The 18,846-nt window shown below is 45.2% G+C and overlaps 1 protein-coding gene across 1 annotated transcript in view; it reads left to right on the top strand.

Annotated features, from left to right (window-relative positions):
- Positions 1–5,083: 5,083 nt before the first annotated feature.
- The window catches only part of PRKCQ (protein kinase C theta), a 169,236-nt gene continuing 155,473 nt past the window's right edge, over positions 5,084–18,846 (top strand). Inside the window, exon 1 of the mRNA XM_026478723.4 lies at positions 5,084–5,166. The gene's annotated coding sequence lies outside the window, so the exon portion shown is untranslated. The remainder of the gene's footprint in view (positions 5,167–18,846) is intronic.

Below are 18,846 nucleotides of genomic sequence, written 5' to 3' on the forward strand. Positions count from 1 at the left end.
CAGTGTGTGACTTCCTTGACAGTATTTGAATTTTTTATTCCAGTGAATACATTTAAATAGCAATGAGTACTAGAAGCAATGATATTACATTCCCCATCACTGACAATCAGAACTTTCTTTTAATTGGCATTTATATTCAGAATTTTAAAGCTGGAAGAAACCTGACAGACTCTCCCACGTAGTCCAACATAAATTCTGTGTGTGTGTTGTCAAAATAAAACCATAAATGGTGTGTGCTTGAGGCTATGGTTGAAGAAGAGAGAAGTAGGGGCAGGTGCGGTGTTTGCTTTTTTTTAAAAAAGGGATTGAGAGAATAAAGTGGTTTACTGTAAAGTAATGTACCTTCACTGATAGATTTTCAAATCCTAGGCAATTGTGTGGTGTCAAATTGCAGAATTGTAATAATGAAATTCATAAATATGACAGGTTTTATCTTGATTCACAGATTAGTTCTCAGATTTATTAGTCCCCCCTGGGGAGAATTTCTCATCAAATGTTCAGTCTTTTGGACTTTTAGTTTGCTTTTGCTTTTCGGTGGAAGGGAATCACTAAAAAAGCGGTCTGTATGATGACTCTATCTAATCAATACCTGTTTAGTTTCAGACAAAATTTTACATGCATTTGGACCATACTCATTATGCTGATATCCTTGCATTCACCAAATCCAGAACTGTATCTGTGGGTCCTTAGAAATACTGGACCTTTCCTTTCTCCCCGATTCTCCCTTAGACCTCACAAACACACCAAAAGTTTATTGTGTTAACTGCTATCTCTGCTATAACAACATTGAAAATGTTACCATCTGCTATCTGATTCAGATACTTATGTTACAATTGGAGTCTCTTTGTTGTCAGTGATGACTTAAAAAAAAAAAAATCGGTGCTATAGGATTTCAAAAGCCACAACTAAAACAAGACAGCAATATAGTGCTTTTATAACTCCCCTACCTTTAAAAAAAAAAAAATGGGGTGGGGGGTGAAGAGGAGACACTATCATACTCAATTTCATTCTTCTATAATGTAATAATAGTTGATGTTCAAGAGGGAAAAAATGACCTCTCCATGTTCTACATCATTAAAGACTGAATTCTGCTTTATTTCCTACGGCTGCCTCAAGTGGGCATTTTGATATATTATAATTTATGAATTGGCCATGTATATATGTGTTAACTCTTCTTAGAATATTGTGTGAATTAGGACACCTGTAACCACACACAATTCCTTTACTGTTTCAAGAGTCAGGCTATAATTTCAGCTCTTGTCTTGTTTCTGTGTATATACTGGCCAAAGTCATGAATGTGGGGCTCGGCAGACTAGGAGTCAAGCCATACCCCATTACTTACTGGCTCAGTGAGCCTGACAACTCATTTGTTTGATTTCTAAGACTCAGCCGTCACATCTGTAAAATGAAGAGGATATTCCCCGTCTCGGGGGATTCATTGTAACAATCAAATGAAATAATTAAAGTGTCCACACCATGCCCTGGCGCATGACAAAAACGCACAATAAATATTAGCCACTATGAGGTCACTCATCATCCTTTTCTTAAATGAAGATATAATGCCTCCCTCTCATACCTTGTCTAAGATTTTAAAACTAGCTTAACATTACTAAGCATGCATAACAATGAGACTTTCAAAAACATCACATTATGAGCATTGTTACTTTTTACCTCAGGATAAAATCAGTATCCACCATTCCCTTTCATGGTTTGGAAGAGTTGGTATCAATCTTATTATCAACAGAAATCAAAGTTTATTTACTCCCTAAGGGGAGGGCCTGTTTTGGCTTCAGGGTTTAGAGCTCTCTTCTTGCAATAACAATTTCTAACTTCTAATTATCCGTTTTCCCATTTGAATGCATAAAGTTAGATTGAATAGGAAAAAAAAAAAATCTCCCTTTCCCTTGTCCACGCTGTGAATTTAAAATACCTGTTTTTCATCTGCGTCTGTCACTTTCACCTATAACTCCTAGAATAATTTTGACATTTTCTGAATAAATTTACACGAGGCTCCACATGTTTCTCAGGTCTTCGGTTAGGATAGATCATTGACTTCTAATTCCATGCCGATTCTCCCGGGGATTCAGGCTGACCACTTTAAAAACAATCTCTGCCAGGCCTTTGGGAAAGTGACAGCTGGGCAGCCAACTCCTCAGGGAATTGTCCAAACTGGTTTCCCTCCGAGTGGTGAGTTACTGCGGAGACAGAAGTGTCCTTGTTAAATAATCCTTTGTTCAAATCATCTGTTTGTCATGTCCTGCTTCTCCCCAAATACCATCTTCCTTGGATTTGAGGGTCAGAATAAGAACATCATCTCTTTAATTTCTATCCTAAATCCTTTATGGAAGGTGAACCTCACAGGTGTAAGATGGGGTCTCTTCTAGAGACAGAGGATAATCGCCAGCTAGGTCCAAAATAAGAGCGAGGTGATGTCTCAGGCTCCCTTTTGCAAATTCCTGGTTGAAGGAAGATGGATTGTGATCTCTCCAGAGAGAAGATTCTTGAAGTCGTCTATTTCTTAGCTGTGGATCCAAAGCAGGGATCATGCCTGTTCCGGCAAAGGTGAACTGATGCCACCGTAAAAGCAGGGATCATGCCTGTTCTGGCGAAGGTGGACTGAAGCCACCGTACCACACTGTGTTCAGCATCATTCCAGGAAACTTGAGGGCAGAAACTGAGGGGGAAAAGAAGTACACAACCGAAAGTTTGAGCGTGTTTCATGTAATGAGTGGAACCTCCCCACCCACATGTCATCCCCTCCAGGAAATGCCATTTCCTCTTCCAGGAAACAAAGGTGTAGAGAACTTCTGAGCAGCAGCCCTGTTTATAAAACAATGAGACAATGTCTGATATAAAACAGAAATACCTTGTAGCCTGGGGAAGGAGGCGGCTGGCCCCACAGGACGCCAGGATCAAAAAGTGCTACAGGTATCCCTGACACTTAGCATGAAACAAGAACAGAGCTGGATTTGTTTTTTTCTTTTAGGCGAGGTTCAAGACAAACACACCCACAAAAAGCAAACACCTCTTCCTAGACATAAGACGAATATTGTTTTAAAAGATTCAGTCTTTAGATTACTGGGTTTCCAACTGTATGGCTACGTGGTTATAGAATAGTAGAGTGGCGTGGGGCCCCAGAGACCAGTTGTCCAAAGAAGAGCCAAGCAGAAAACAGAGGGAATGGCTGCAGAATGGAGACAATATTCAATGGTGCTTGAGGGGGTTGCTTCACATGGGCCTGAGTTTAAATGCTGGTTCTGGGACTTTATTAACTGTGGGGTTTGGGGCAAGCTCTATGACTATTGTAAGTTTCATTATTCTCATCTCTAACATAAAGATGATAGTGATGATAGAACATCTACCCCATAACTGTTACGAGGATTAAATGAATAGTGCATCAAAACGCCCACCACATTGTTTGGTATACAGGCTCTCAGGACATGACCTTCATTATTCGGAACTTTTTTAAAGCCACTGACGATAGATTACGTTGAAAGGACATATGGATTTTCCTTGAGCTTCTATATGTCCGTAACCCCATTTGCGAATGGTCAATGAAAACCCCAGCAATGGGGAATGAGTGGGTTCACTATCTTTCCGGCACTGCAGTACTGGCAGTCCGCCATCTCCTCTCGATGTGATAGTCTCTGTTTAAGGATGGCTGGAGAAGAACCAGGAGGAAGGCGTATTGAACTAGGAGTTTTCTCTTTTGCAGTCTGCAGAGAGAAGTTGGACTTCTCAGTGGGGCTAATTCTGCCAGCTCTGCCACCTTGCTCCCAGCCATACCTACCTTTTGCCTCCAAATTTCAATAGTAAGTATACAATGAGTGCCTACTATGTGCCAGGCTCTCATGATGCCATGGTGAGTGTCACATCTGAGGTTCCGTCCATCCTCACACTGCTAGAATCTTCCAAGACCCGACAGCCTCTCTGCTGGGTGATTCTGCCTGAGGGTCAGTTCAGAGCTGTTAGATATTAACAAGGATAGGAGAGGGGCTAGTTTTCAGGGATTCCATTTTTATCCTTAACAGGTGTGTGTGTTTGTTTTGCTGCGTTCATTAGGGGTAAGAGTCACCGTTTCTGGCTTCCCCGCACAGGCCTGCCACAAAGCAGCAGTGTGAATTACTCAAGTCACCCAAACCTTCTGGGTCTACATTCTTCATCTTTAGATTAAAAGTTTGGAGCTAGCTGTAGTCAGAGGAACTTTTCAGCTGACACCCTATACATCCATGATCAGAAGCTTAGTAATCCAAGGTTTTGCTCTTTTATACCTTTTAAATCTCTCTCTCAAAAAAGAAATTATTTCGCAGACTTATCTGGTCTTAGCACATGTTAGCAGCAAAAGTCCGAACCAAGCACATTTTAATCATGTAATGTCATAATTGAGAGAGAATAGCTCTGTAATGATATTGGCAACCAGACATATAGTTTCTAACCCGAAGGAAAAATTAACTCTATGGAGTACAGGAAAAACCACCCCGATTATCCTCATGATTACCATTAGTATCACCAGCAAGGTGTACAAGTCTTCAAATGACAAATGCACTGGGAGGACATTACATTGCAGTTTCGAGGGCTGTCAAATTTAAAGCAATGCAACTTTGGAAATTATACATACGACCCACGGCGTGCAAAAACGGAAAAAATTAAAATCGTAGGTAGGGCACAACCTAGGAAAGACGATCCACCCAAACCTCCTCGCGTAGGTCTCTTTAAAAGAAAACTTTAGAACAATGCTGACGAGCCCTTTTAGCGTAAAAACAGACAAAACCGACGAAGTTCTTTTTCCCGAATGACCTTGATCCTTCCCTTCGGAAGGATCGTTTTCGATTTTCAGTTTGGTGAGGCGCAGAATCCCCGCGCGCGCGGCCCGCGGCTGGTGCTCCGCGCCCCTTCCGGCGACCTTCCGCCTCCCCGCGGCGGGGGCGCGCGGCGGGTCCTGCCCGGGGCCGAGCGGCAGCCGGGCGGGCAGCGCCGGGGAGGAGCGCGGCCGCAGTGGGAGGGGACGCGGCGCGGGGCGCGGGCTCCTGGGCGGGCGTCCGCGGAGCCGGCTCGGGCGCTCGGGCGGCGGGGTGACGAGCGCCCCCTGGCCGGCGCCGGGCCCCGCCAGTGCCCGCGCGGCCGCAGAGCAGCAGCGCGCTGGGACCCCGGCCGCCCCGTCTGCAGGTAGGTGCCTGGGCGCCGCGTCGCCGGCCGGGGGAGGGCAGGGGGGGTCCGCGCGGGGCCGGGAGCGCGGCCCGGTGAGGGGGGAGGCCCGCCCGGCTCGCGCGTGTAGACGTTCCGGGACGGGGGGCGCGGGCTGACTGCCAAGCCGCAGAGGGACCAGAGCGCAGCGAACTTGGGGCCAGTCGCTTCCCGTGGTTTCTGGGGCGTCCGGGTGGCTGCGGCCCCTCGCCGTGTGGACGCCAAGGGGCTGGGGGCGCCTTCTCCTTCTCGTGTTTTTCGCCCCTCTTACCTGAACTGATTGGGGTGGGAGGGAGGGAAGAAGGTGGAAAGTTTTATATCCTTGGCAGACGTTTGAAGGAGAGGTGGGTGATGCTGACGGTGATGCTGACTCTCCACAGGAGAGAATAAGTTGTTTTCTTGGGGTTTGCGAGAGCAGCAGACAAGGCTGCCAAGACTCACCTCTAAACAAACCCAAGTTTCTTTTCAAGGGCCTGGGGTAGGGTGCGGCGGCTCTGTGATAGATACAGGGGGAAAAAAAAAGTCTGGTATTTAGTCCTGTGACCTCAAGCGAGCCTGTTTGTGTATCAGCGTTCAGGCCACATGTTAAGAAGGCAGGGTTAGATATCTGTATTTCATTGAACTTTTAAGAGCCCCAGTTATCCGTGTGAAATGGGCCGTTCACGCCAAAGGCTTGGGCACTTCTATGGTCATGAATGAAGAGAAGCCCAAAGGCTGAAGGCCGAGTCTTTCTGCCAGCAGCGTGCCACGGAGCTGCCTTGACCTTTGGGGTTGTCCTGCCCAAAGTGGCGCTAAGAAAAGGTTATGCAGTCATGACACAAGCTGACGAGGACGGGGTGGTGACGTGGAGGGAGAATCGAGAGCTCGCAGCTCTCCCTCGTCCGTGGTGAGGGTGCAGCACCCCGGGGGGTGCAGGTCCTGCCTGCGCCAGGTGCCCACCCCGGCTCGTGTCCGGCCGCTGCTGCACCCGTTCTCCCCACGCTCCCCTCGCAGCTCTGTGGAGTCGGTAACCACCACCGCCCCTTCCCTGGAGGGATGTGCGGCTCAGGAGCCCCGCTCCTCAGCTCCTGGGTCCACCACACCCCAACCTTGCCAATCACCATCTTCATTTGTTCCCTAACTTGTCTCGGGTAACTTGTAAAATGGCAGGCTCACTGCGAATGCTTAATCTCTTTAAAAAATGCTGTGTCTAGTGGGAAAGAGGGTGACGTTCACTAATTTGGTTGCAAATTACTTTTGAAGTTTATGCACAGCTGTTTAAAATCCCTCTGAGATCAGTGCCATTGTTTGAGGCAGGTGTCTGCCCCAGATTGATCTTGTTAGTGCCTTTCTTCTGCTGACTGAATGCACGTATATTTAAAGCCTGGGCATAGGAAGACCTTCTCAAACCTTCAAAGCCTCAGCTGTGAAACTCCTCCCAGTTAGTGATTAGGACCAAATTAAGTTGTTTTGTTTGGTTTTTTTTTTTTTTTTTCCTTCTTCTCTCTGTCTCATAAACATTTATCTCTGATTTCAAGAGTAACCTGTTGGGCATCACCAGCCTTTGTTTTCAACCTCCTGTGATTTTCTTGTAAACTTTTAAAATGTGAGGTTCCAGGGAAGAGTCTTGTCACCACCCTCCGCTGTGTCATGTTCACTTCCGCCACCGTCTTGGGCTGCAGTGGCTCAGAATGGCAAGTGGTGCTTGGGCAAGCTGCTCTGTCGGATCTCCAACCGGGTCCCCCTTTGAGGACAGAAACCCCCTTGGCGAGTCTGGTTTGAATGTACGTGGGTCAGCCGCTGGAACTATAATTTCTTTTGCTGTGGCCCTTTCTCTTTCAGAGACGCAGGGATTTTGTCCAGTTATTTACCCCTTGATCCTTATCATCTCAAGATCCCTTTTAACATGAATCCTCGGTTTTGCTTGGTCAGAGCAGGTCCTGGAGGTTGCCTTGAATAGCGCATTTGTCTTTCGTCATTTCTATAAAGGTCCCTTATTCCGTTGTGATATATTCTTCTGCGGGAAACACACGATTCTTCTGTAGAATGAACTTGAGGTTTTATCTCCAGTTTTCTGTGGACTGGGCCCAGGATTTTTTGAGAGTGTGGGCTTACGGTGCAACTCGGTAACTGGCATCCAGGAGTAAAGTCTGCAATTCCCCTCATGATGCAGGAGTTAATGATAGGACATTTGCCTTCCTTTAAAATAGGAATGAGAATTAGTACTTCCTGTTTTTAATGCATTTCATGTTTTAGATTTACTGATTATGTTGTTTGCCCCTGAGAATATTGCTGATAGAGGAATCACGTGTGACTGTTAATAAGGGTGTATTTCATCTCAGGTGATTTTCTTTTTATAGGGTCCAGCCTTTTCTTTTTTTTTGAAGTAATTTTCCTAAATTGTTTAAAGTGAAGAAATTGTTATATGATGAAAAATCCCAGAGAACACAGATGTATCCTGTGATGCTATATTTGTGTAATTTTGTTGCCCCAAATCAAATCTGTAATTGAAAGTAGAGAAAGCAGTCTATGGTGACATACATAGCATTTACCTTCTTCTTTCTGTTTCTGTCCATTATATTAAAATTTCAAATGTTTCATTTTCAAGCAGCAATGCATCTCATTTTGCCTTTTCACACCTGTTCTGCTTGTTAAGGAAGAAATCATGAGAAACTCAGAAAAACATTGAGGCGGAAAGGTGAATTAAAAGGTGTTTTCTTGCAGTAAGGGAAACATCTTCATTATCTTAACACATCAAGCATTTATACACAATGTGTATGTACGTTGCTCTGTCATCTAAAAACACCCTTGGGGTGAAGTGAGAATCAGCAGCTTCAGAAATTAGGAATAGTTTACCCCGGCCTAGAATCCTAGATTTCTACTCTGGGATGAAATTAGCAGATTTGTAAGGTACTCACTTTGGTGGGACATACTTCTACAGGGTGATGTTACTTTTTGAGTTATGCTAGTGATATTGATGATTAATGAAAATAATCAGAGCCAACAAAAGCAATAAAACATGGTTTTATTGATACAGTAGTATTTATATGTGCCAGACATGAAACTCAGAATTTCGTATTTGACAAACATTACTATCTCCTTTAATCTTCACAAAGCTTTTATAAATTAGGTATTGTCATCACCTTTTTCATTCTATGGGTGAAGAAACTGAGGCTCAAGGAAGTCGTGTCACTCCCCCCCTCTTACAGCTGGTATGTGCTGGAGTCAGGTTTGTCTGATTCTGACACCGAGCTGGACAACTTACCAGTTCAAGTTTTGTTTTGCTTTTTTTTTTTTTTTCAATTGTAGTAGAATTGCACCCATACCATAAAATTCACCATCTGAATCATTTTGAAATGTACAGTTCGGTGGCATTAATTACAGTCATCTGTCCGCGGAGCTCTTTCATCCTGCAAAACTGAAACTCTGTCCCCATTAACGCTCCCTGTTCCCTCCAGCCCCTGGCAACCTCCCTTCTACTTTTTGTCTCTGAATTTGACTACTCCAGGCCCCTCATAGAAATGAATCATACAGTGCCTGTCTCTTTGTGTCTGCCTTATTTCACTCCCCATCATGTCCTTCAGATTCATTCCTGTCGTAGCACATGTCAGAATTTCCTTCCTTTTAAGGGCTGAATAATATTCCATTGTGTCTCTAGACCCTGTTTTGTTTATCCATTCATCTGTTCATGGACCCTTGGGTTGCTTCCACATTTTGGTTTACATATAAAAACGCTTTCAACGTGGGTGTATAAATATCTCCTTAAGTCTCTGCTTTAAATTCTTTTGACTGGATTAAATGGTAATTCTGTGTTTAAGTTTTCGAGGGAACATCATACTGGTTTCCACATGGCTGTGCCATTTCACACCCCACAAAAGTTCTGGGTTCTCCGCATCCTCACCAACACTTGATATTTCCTGATTTTTGTTTGTTTGTTTGTCTTGATAGTGGTCATCGTTATGTGTTGTGAGGTGGTAACCAATGAACTTTTTACAAAATTGCTTGGTTTTGTAAAAATCAAGATTCAGGGGTCTACGCGCGGACGCTACTCCTGAATTTATTGATTCTCCCTCCCTCTCCTGGGCTTGTGTAGCTTTCTCTAGTGCCGAATCATTGGAGGAACTACTATTCAAGCATCCCCTAAAGGGCTAGGGAACCCATAGGCAGGAGGGCTCCTGAAAGATAAAAGACCCCTCTAAGTAGGGTTGCCCTTGCCTACGTGAAGGACCTCGGGATTTAGAAATAAGTCGTTGTCGAGAATAAAGTAAGCATGGTATTGCTGGTACTGACTTTAAATATGTGCCACAGACCCTTTGCAGACTAAAAGTTAAATTATCTCTTGTATGTGATCAAAACAGGACAAATTCTTGGGACAATGGAGAGAGCCAAAATGTGGAGGGCTATACTTCAATTCATCAGGCTTTTGTTACAAACTTGGGAGCCCCACACTGGACTGTATAATCCATAGGGGAGAAGCACGCAAGTCAAGAGGAAATTATAATGAAGTGTGACAATTTCAGCATGTATTTATATTGCTATATTATGGTGCGCAACTATCTTACTTATTTGTTCTTGTCTGTTTCCTCCTCTAGAATGGGGCAAGTGTTTCATCCATAGCTGTAGCCCCAGGTGCTATAGCAGGGCCTGGAGCATAGGAGGCCCTCAGTAAATCAGCGCAGAGTGAATGTGGACGTGCTGTCCTGGGGATATACATGGGGGTACCTAGATTTGGGGTGTCTGAGAAGATATCTCAGGAGAAGTGCTGGCTCAGGTAGGGGGCAGTGAACCAGGTGAGGATGTTCCAGAAGTTGGGAATGGCATTTGTAGAGTGGCCTGACAGCATGTGGGCCTGACATCTTAGCAAAGGAAAGGAATGCAGTCTGGTTTGAGCACAGCAGGTGCGTGCAAGAGAGAGCAGGTCAAGCCCGGAGGCTTCCCCTCCAAGCGTGTTGTGACACCCACAACCAGTCTTTAGTTAAAAGTATAAAGAGCAGACCCTGAACTGCCCTTGGCTGTCTTATCCTCTTGCTCTTCTCCAGCCCCCTGAGCCATTCACTCCAAGTGAGGACTAAAATAAGTGCCCAGTAAGTAGAGTGCTGTCAGGACACTGGTGTTTCCAGAGCAATCCAAGTGCTATGAGTTTATGGTCAGATAAGATGACTCTTCACAGCCCAGGTGAGCAAGAAGCCAAGTCTTTTATGAACATAAGCTGAAATGTCTTTCTTGCAGTCTTGGGAGAAGTTCATTAAGTCGTGTGTTTTGCATTTTTAGAACGGTTGTCTTCAACCTTTTCCATTCTGTGGTCCATTTATGTGCTGATTTCAGTGATAGAAAAACAGGCCTCTTACGTCATGTTTTTTAAACTGCAAGACATGATCCATTATTAGATTATGAGATTAGTTTATTGATTTATGACAAACATATCTTTAAAAATGAAATAGAATAGAAGAGAAAATACTAGAACCCATTTTGTGTAGCGAGAGTAATTATTTCATGAAGTTTTATGTCGTGGAATTTAGGGCATATTCAACCTGTTTCTTACCTAAACATTTGGAAATTATAGACTTAGGGCATTTAGTTTTCTAGACCATTCCTGTTAAGTCATAGAATCACATAAACTCAGGGCTGGAGGGAAGAAGGAGAAATAGAAAGGAAAGGGACGTTTGTTGAGCACGCACTGTGCCAAGTGCCTGGATACATGGGATCATTTACTCCTGAAGGCAGGTCATTCGTGGTTTAGAGAGGAAACGCTGAATCCTGTAGAGGTTAAGGAACTTGATCAGGGGTCACGCAACAAATTACCAGTGGTGAACCCTGATCTATTGGCTCTTAATCTAATCTTCTTTTCATGCCTCTGCCCCATACGTGGGTTGTATTCCCCAAGTTTGTTTATCAGCTGGCTATTTGTGGGAGATATTTCCTTGGGGCAGGTGTGGTAACCATATTCCGCATTGTTAGGAAGAATAGAAACTTCGAGCCATATCCCATCAGCTTCTTAAAGGACTAGATCTGTTAGGTAGAAAGAGTATTGATTATAGAGACCAGGGAGGATTCAACCTGAGGCCGACAAAGATGAAAACAGCTACTCTTCCCTCCCCCGGTGCTGGGAGAAGATGAGCACGAGTGGTGTCCTGTGAGATGATGTGCTTTTCTTTCTAAAGCTAGGACCCCTGCGGCTATGGCTGAATCCAACTGTCTACTCTCCCTAGTGTGTATACAGAGCTCGAGGAGTTCCACTGGACAAAATTGTGCAACTATGCGAATTCGTGATGCTCTAATTCCATGATGTCCAACTTCAGCCAGGCTCTCAAGCTTTCCCTGGTCAACCCTGCTTGCTTTCTACAGCTCCCACTTCAGACCTTCTTCTGACACCCCAGCCCCTTGCTCTCAGCACGTTTGCCTTGCTTCCTGCTTCACTGAGAAAAATGGAAGTTTTCCTGATGAGAACAGCCTGACTTTGTGATCACAGGGCTATAATCTAACTTCATCCGGGTCTCCCCTCCCATCTTCCCCTCCTTTTTACTGTGGAAAAAAAAAAAGAAAGAAAGATGCCTCACCCCCTGGCTAATGTTCCTCTTCCATTAGGTGCTCTGGGATCCATTTCTTCCTCACTCTTGGGCATCTCATTCTCTTGATTCTCTCGTCTCTCTCCTGTGTTTTCCTTCCCTCCCTCATCACGGGCTCCATTCTCATGCATCACATATGCTTAAACCCCTTCCTTCTTTGAAGGAAAAGACTGTCCGTCCTCTAGATACTTTCTTCTCTCTTTCCTCCTCACAACCAAACTCCTTAAATTGTCCTCTCTGCCTGCTATTCTGTTTCCTCACTCCACATGTCTTGGCCACAGACATCTGGCTTTGCGTCTACTAAGTCTTCGGAAACTGTCACTCACACTCCCTATTGCTAATCCTTGCTGAATTCTACTCCTCTCTTACTTGACTTCTCTGCAGAAGATCGTGCGCTGAGCGCTCCTGTGTTCTTGGAGCAATGCTTGCCTTCTGTCCCCTTTCTCATCGTTCTTCTTTCTCTTCTCCTTTGCAATCTCCTCCTCTCCTTTCTGTCCCCTGGAAGGCTGGTGATCCTCAATTCTCTCTCCCCACGGCAACCTCATCCCTCATTCATCTTAAGAGCCATCTCCTCACTGACCACTACCCAAAAGTTACCTATCCAAAGTTCTACTGATCTTCTGCCACTAGTTGATGGACACTCAATACCGAATGCCGCGCACTGAACACATCACCTTCCCCTTTCTCTCGCTGCAAATATTTCCCTCCCATTCTTTTCTGTACTGACATTGGCATCACCTCTTCTCACACAAGCAGAAATCTGGATGGCTTTCCTTGACTCCTCACCTCCATAGCTCACCCAAAAGTACATCCCATTAGTTTCACCCCCTGTATCTCTTTATTCCATCCACTCTTTCCCACCTCCCTTTCCCTACTCTGTTTACAGACCAACACCATGTCTCTTCTCTGTATTACTTCTGGAACTTCCAACCTGGCCTCTGTTCTATAGATAGTTCTCCCCGTTGCCTCTGGAAGAACCCTTCTAGGACCCAGATCTGAGCATGTCACTCCAATGACTACCCAGTACACTTGGAGTGAAACCCAGACTTTGTAACATGAATTAGAGGGTTCTAGCTGACCGAAGCCTCATCTCCCCAGCAACACACTCAACACATTCTTCTAAGCCCAAGCCTCTTTGGTTCGTTAGCATTCCCGTGCATCCCGTTGCCTCGTGAACTTTTTGCTCAACCTCTAAACCCGTCCTTCCTTTGGCAAATTCCTATGCCTCTTCAGCCCCTAACGTAGACACCTTTTCCCCTAGAAAACTTTTCCTCATCCTGTAAATTTGGATTTTGTTTCCTTCCACATGTTCCTAAAAGACATATGAGATCATCCACATAAAGTGCTTAGCACCATGTGTAGCGTTTAGTAACCAAACAATAAATGTTAGTGATCACAGCACTTAGAACATGTTGCCATTGTTCATTTATTTTTAGATTTCCCCAATAGATTATAAGCTCTGTGAGGGTAGATGTCGCATTCCCACATACTCGCGGTTGAATCCCTAGCATCTGTCAACATATCTGACATGGAGTAGGTGCTCAGTAAATATTAGTGCAATAAATAAATGAGCCATACATTTTAGAACCTGTTATGTCTAAGAGACTAGGTACTAAGTGACGGGAGAAAGGAACCCCGATATATGGGGTTTAAATATTTGCACAAGTAGCTTCATTATCATCTTGGCCCGTCCTGTGGGCCTATGGATTTATCTGGCTAAACTCAAGAAAGTAAGAGTTGGAGGTGATGGAAACATTTAAAGATGCTAAAAGGCAATTTGCTGCGAGATAAAAACCCCATCTCCCTTCCTTATAGTGTGATTTTTTTCTCCCTCCATCATTCTCACAGTTTCTCACTTTAATGACCACTACAATGCCAATAATAAAAGGAGACAAGACTAAGTCAAGAATGATCAGGGACTAAAAGGCAATATTAAAATATGCTGAAATAATATCCCACAAGTAAAAGGATGAGGCAATAGGTAAACATTAAGTGTAGATATACCAATAACGCAAAAATTATTTTAATAAAAAGAAAATATTAAAGGAATAAAGAGGTAAAAGGTTTTTAATGGAACGATAAAAGATTTTAAGGAATCTTCGGAAAAAACTCATAATCATCTTAAAAATTCATTGAAGCCGGTAATAGCGAGAAAGGTAAAAAGTGAAAGGCTAAATTCAAGAGCTAGGATGACAAAAGTGTGCCAAAGATAAAGTCATTGAAAGCATTTAAAGAAAAATGGTTTAAAAGTAAGGAATAATAAATTACTTAGGGGGACTCCCTTAAAGGTAGAATAACCAAAAAATAGTGAAACCAAAGGGAAAAAAATACCATAATCTTTTAAAGAAGATAAAAAAATAAATCTCGACAATGATAAAACTAAATGGGCACGTGCAGAGGGTTCCTAACAGTAAGTAAGCCACAGCTCACACAATGTTAGAACTGGAGTTGAGGATTCTGGCTTATAACCAAAAAAAAAAAAAGTCCCATGTAACCTCTGTGGGATTTCAGAGGCAGATTTCAAAGTATACTTTGTGATACGAATGGCATCGCGTTTCAGGGAAAACACGCTGTGAGTTCCACTGTGATGTTTCCCTTCTGGGGCGTGTCGGCGTAAGTTCAGCTAAGGGTAACCAAATAGTTAGCTCACCTTTGGCCGCAGACTAAGGGAGATGCCACTCACTGTGTGAGACTTGGCCTCCTCTGCCTTCCAGCCCCATAATGGCTTCGCCATCCAAAGTATCCTGCTTTTCTTTAGGAAGTAAGAAAATAAGGTAGCCCCCTAAACTCTACGCGCATTCTTCCTTCTGTTCGTGAAGAACTCTTCTCACGCAGAGTCCCTTTTGGCAACTACAAAAAATGTCCTTTCGTGTTATGTCTTTGCTATGTAGCTTGTAACGTTTACCCTCTCTTCTACTTTCTGTGTCTCTGAGGACTTGCAGTCTCTATCCAGCTCATAACCAGAGCTCGATAAGGATATTTTAATGCCATTATTATCTCCTGCGTTAGCTCACCTAAGGGCATGTGCCAGGTCTTCTATTTCTTTCTTTTTCTTTAGCTCATGGCATGGAGCTCAAGCTGCATCTGCACCTGGGGAAGGTCAGGAAGCCTCTCACAGTCGGGAGTATATTTTATTTTCCTCCAACTGTCAGTGTGAAGGAATCCATGAATATCACATTCCTCAGGGCCCTAAGCTCTGCAATTTTTGTCCAGGTTTGCAAGGTGAAGTTTAGGGATCTAACTGAAAAGTGGCTCATAGAGCCAAGTCCACTGTGGCATTTTGCCGTGCTGACTTCTGGTGGCCAGTCCCTAGACTGGCAACTGCTGCCTCCCTCCCCTCGCTAGTTCTCTGGTGCCTTCTCCGCACATCATTCTCCAGGCTCCTTGCTAAGCGGGGACATACAGTAGCCAGCACACAGGGTATCAAGAATCTGAATTAGAGTGTCCCCTTCCGTGGAAGAGACTGGTGTGGTGCTATCGGGTCTTGTGACTTCGCCCCTTGCCCCCCACCTTTGTCCTGCTTTTCCAGGGCCACACCAGTCCTTCATGGCCACGCAACTGTGAAGGCAGATAGGAAGGTCATAGACGTGGTTAGGAGAACACAGTTCTCAATCCCGCGTTGCCAGATGGACCAAAAGATGCGTGAGTTAAAGGAGGGGTCTTTAGGTTTCCCTCTGATCCCAGTATTTTGTAGCTGTTTTCTGGGTGTTCCTTTGATCTCCACATGTTCCAATCAGATGTCACCGGGCGCCTGGGGTGGTACAGTGTTGGATAAGCGTCAAGGTTCCCAGGCTCCGGCTAGCCCATTTATAAGTGTTGGTAAATAGCCTGGGTGATAAGTGAATGTCTCCAAGAGAGGTATGTGTAACCCTTCACCCATATATGGAACCGTAGTCAGCTGAACTCCAAAGCCATCCAGCCACAGTTCCGACTTCGTAACAAGAAAACACCTTTCCTTGGGTCTTAGTGATGATAACATGCCAAATTTTCTCAAACACCGCAACAACCAGAGTTTTCTTGAAGTACTGGTTCTCCAAAAGGAACAACCTGACTTCCTCAGTGGATTCTGTTGGTGGAAGATAAGATAAAGAGGAACAGCAGCCAGATAGAATCTTCTCTCCTCTAAGAATGGGAATTTTGAAAAATTTCTTCTGTGCTAGTCATTCAAAAAGAAGAATAAATTAATCTGGATTTTTAAATCCATATGAAGGCTATTTAGAAGGGGTGATGGTCATAGTAACTATAAATAAACTCTTTCGTAAGAGGAACTTGAGGCGCACCTGGGGGGCTCAGTCAGTTGAGTGTCTGCCTTTGGCTCAGGTCCGGATCCCGGGGTCCTGGGGTCGAGACCCACGTGGGCTCCCTGCTCAGCGGGAGCCTGCTTCTCCCTCTCCCGCTGCTGTCCCCCCTGCTTCTGCTCTCTAGCTTGCTCTCTGAGTCAAATAAATAAATAAATCTGTAAAAAAGAGAGGAACTGGAATCACTTTACTCCTTACATATAACTGAGCGAATCCTAGATTCTTATAAAAATCCTTTTAACGTTAATGAAATAACTCAGAAAGAACTTGCATAATCCCAAATTCTGAAGCAGAGGCAGCATAAGTATTTGCTAAAGGCACAGCCCAAGCTTCTTGAACCTTCCTTCCTCTGTTCTAATAAAAAGAAGGATGTTACTACTGAGATTCTTTCTAGCTCCTAAGCATTGAGATTTGCTCATGTTTACAGTACACTTGAGATCTGAGCAAACGTATCAGGAGAGTAAGCCCCATGAGCAGTAGGAAAAGGCTTTTGGTCACCTGTTAAAAGAAATGCGATGTATTTGGCACACAAAAAAATGCCTATATGGCTAAGCATAAATAAGCACGTCATTTTAGAAATTAATGAAGTAAAACTCATCCAGTAACAGTTTCTCATGGGTGGAGCTGGTGGAGAGAAATGTCTACACATGACATCGTGTTTGAGCTTTATTTCAATAGAAATGAAAGGAAGGAGGGCAAGCCCCTTCTCTTCAGAGAACAGACTACAAGTATTCAGAACAGAGAGGATATAGGCTTATTTAAATATACAAAATCGATTTTCTCCTGGAAAAATGTTATAGATATTTTCTCATGGAGAAATAATCGAGTCCTCTGGGTCTAAGTATTTAGACCTAGGGAGAGAGCACACTATTTATCATGCAATTTTTCAGGTATTGGACTATCTGAAGACACTTCACAATATAGCCCTGAAAGCAAATTGTAAAGAATCGTGAAATTTCCTGCAGGCCCAACGAGTGAAACATATATTTGTTTGGATATTTGTCTAAAAACTACCAACAGGAAAATTTAGACTGAACTCCAAGGAATTTTAATCCACACGCCACATTTTCTTAGCCGTTTGAAGGGAGAATCAGAGGATTACATTTTCTAAGACTCGCTTTTTAAAAAGCTTGAGGACTAATCAGTTGAGTGTGACATAGGCTGGAAATGAGATTTGGTAATAGATTATCAAGGGTGACGGACAACTTAACACGTGTTGGTAGTGGACCAGTGCTATTGCCCTGAAGCCGTCAGAGTTGCAGTTGATTATTTATTTGACATGTATTTATTTGACTCAGAGTGTTGCTTTGGCTATCAGTCACGGTGTAGTGAACTTCCCCAAAAACTTAGTGGCTTAAAACAACATCATTTCATTTGTTTGTGACTCTGTGGATCAGGAATTTGGGCTGGCTCTGTTCCTTGGGACACTACCTGGGGTCTCTCACGACACTGTGGACAGATAGGAACTGGGATCACTCATGTATGGCTCCTGGCAGGTATGGCTAGAACACTGGGTCCACCCCACTCCTCGAGCCTCTCTCCATGGTGATTAGAGCCGAAGAGGGAGTGCTCTGAGTGCACCAAGGCCGAAGCTGAGCTCTCTTAGGGGCCAAACTGAGAATTCACAGAGCATCACTTCTGCTCCATTTGCCTGGTCGGCAAGTCAAGGCCAGCGAAGGTCACGGGCAGGGGCAGTAGGCTGCACCCCTCTGGAGTGAGGCCGAGCAGCATTGCAGAAGAGCTGTGGAGGAAGCAATATGGTCAGAGCCCTCTCTGGAGACCTGGCCTAGTGCAAGTCATGAGGCAGTCTGGGAAGCCATTCCACGAAGGTGACCTCATGGCGGTCTTTGGAGCGGGAGCCTCCGTGTCGCTTCCCATGCCCACCATGCTCTGCTGACGGAGGAGCTGACTGACACACCATCGGAAGGCAACTGTCCACTTGACAGGTCCGTGGCTACTCCACACCACCCATAGAATGCAATTCAGACCCTTGGCCTGGCCGGCCAGGCCCTTTCCAGCCTGCCCCCCACCTGCTCCCGCAGCCTCCCCGCTCAAGGCTTACGAGCCCTGAGCCCTCGTTCTTCCGCTGTGTCTCGGGTAGCAGTGCTCCTCAGGGGACCGTGCGCTGGCATGCCCCGCTTCCCACCAGAATCCCGCCCCCCAACACTAATGCATCCCCCATGCGCCCAGGGTCCTGCAGGGATGGCACTGCCCCCTTCCCGACCCCCCTGTGCATGCAGGGCAGGCACCTGTCTCTTGCTCCCCCGTCCAGCCCTCGCCTTTAGCAGACAGGCCCTTCCACGAGCGCTTGGTACCATTTACTGATGGCAGCATCCCAGCGCAGTGGTAGAGCTGCGGTGCCTGCCGGACGGTCCAGAGAACCCCAAACAGGGAAGGAGGTGGGTGCGATGGAGCCCAAGTGGTGGGTACAGTACCGCCAAAGTGCAGACAGAGAATGTGCTAGATAAGGAACACACACAGTCAGTAGAACAGAAAATTCGATTCGATGTGGGGAAGGGCAAGGCGTGTCCTGGTTAAGAAAGTGCCAAACAGTGAGCAGAGGGCGTTAGGTCAGACCAGCCCTGTGGCCTCTGCAGATGTGCGGGCAGCGAGCTCCCCTCGAGGGCGCCGCGGACCTGAAACGGGGCCCCCCCAACCAAGCGCTATGTGGCTCTCAGCAAGTGACTGTCCATCCTGAGAGGGCAGAGGAGAAGCTGAGCAGAGAGAAGGGAAGAGCCTGCTCCTGGGAAAGCGTGTGGGACTATCACTCCTAAAGATGAGATGTCACCTGTGTCACTTGGGGCAATACCTTCACCCCT

This window comes from Ursus arctos, unplaced genomic scaffold (genome assembly GCF_023065955.2).
Source record: "Ursus arctos isolate Adak ecotype North America unplaced genomic scaffold, UrsArc2.0 scaffold_30, whole genome shotgun sequence".
Classification (NCBI taxonomy): domain Eukaryota; kingdom Metazoa; phylum Chordata; class Mammalia; order Carnivora; family Ursidae; genus Ursus; species Ursus arctos.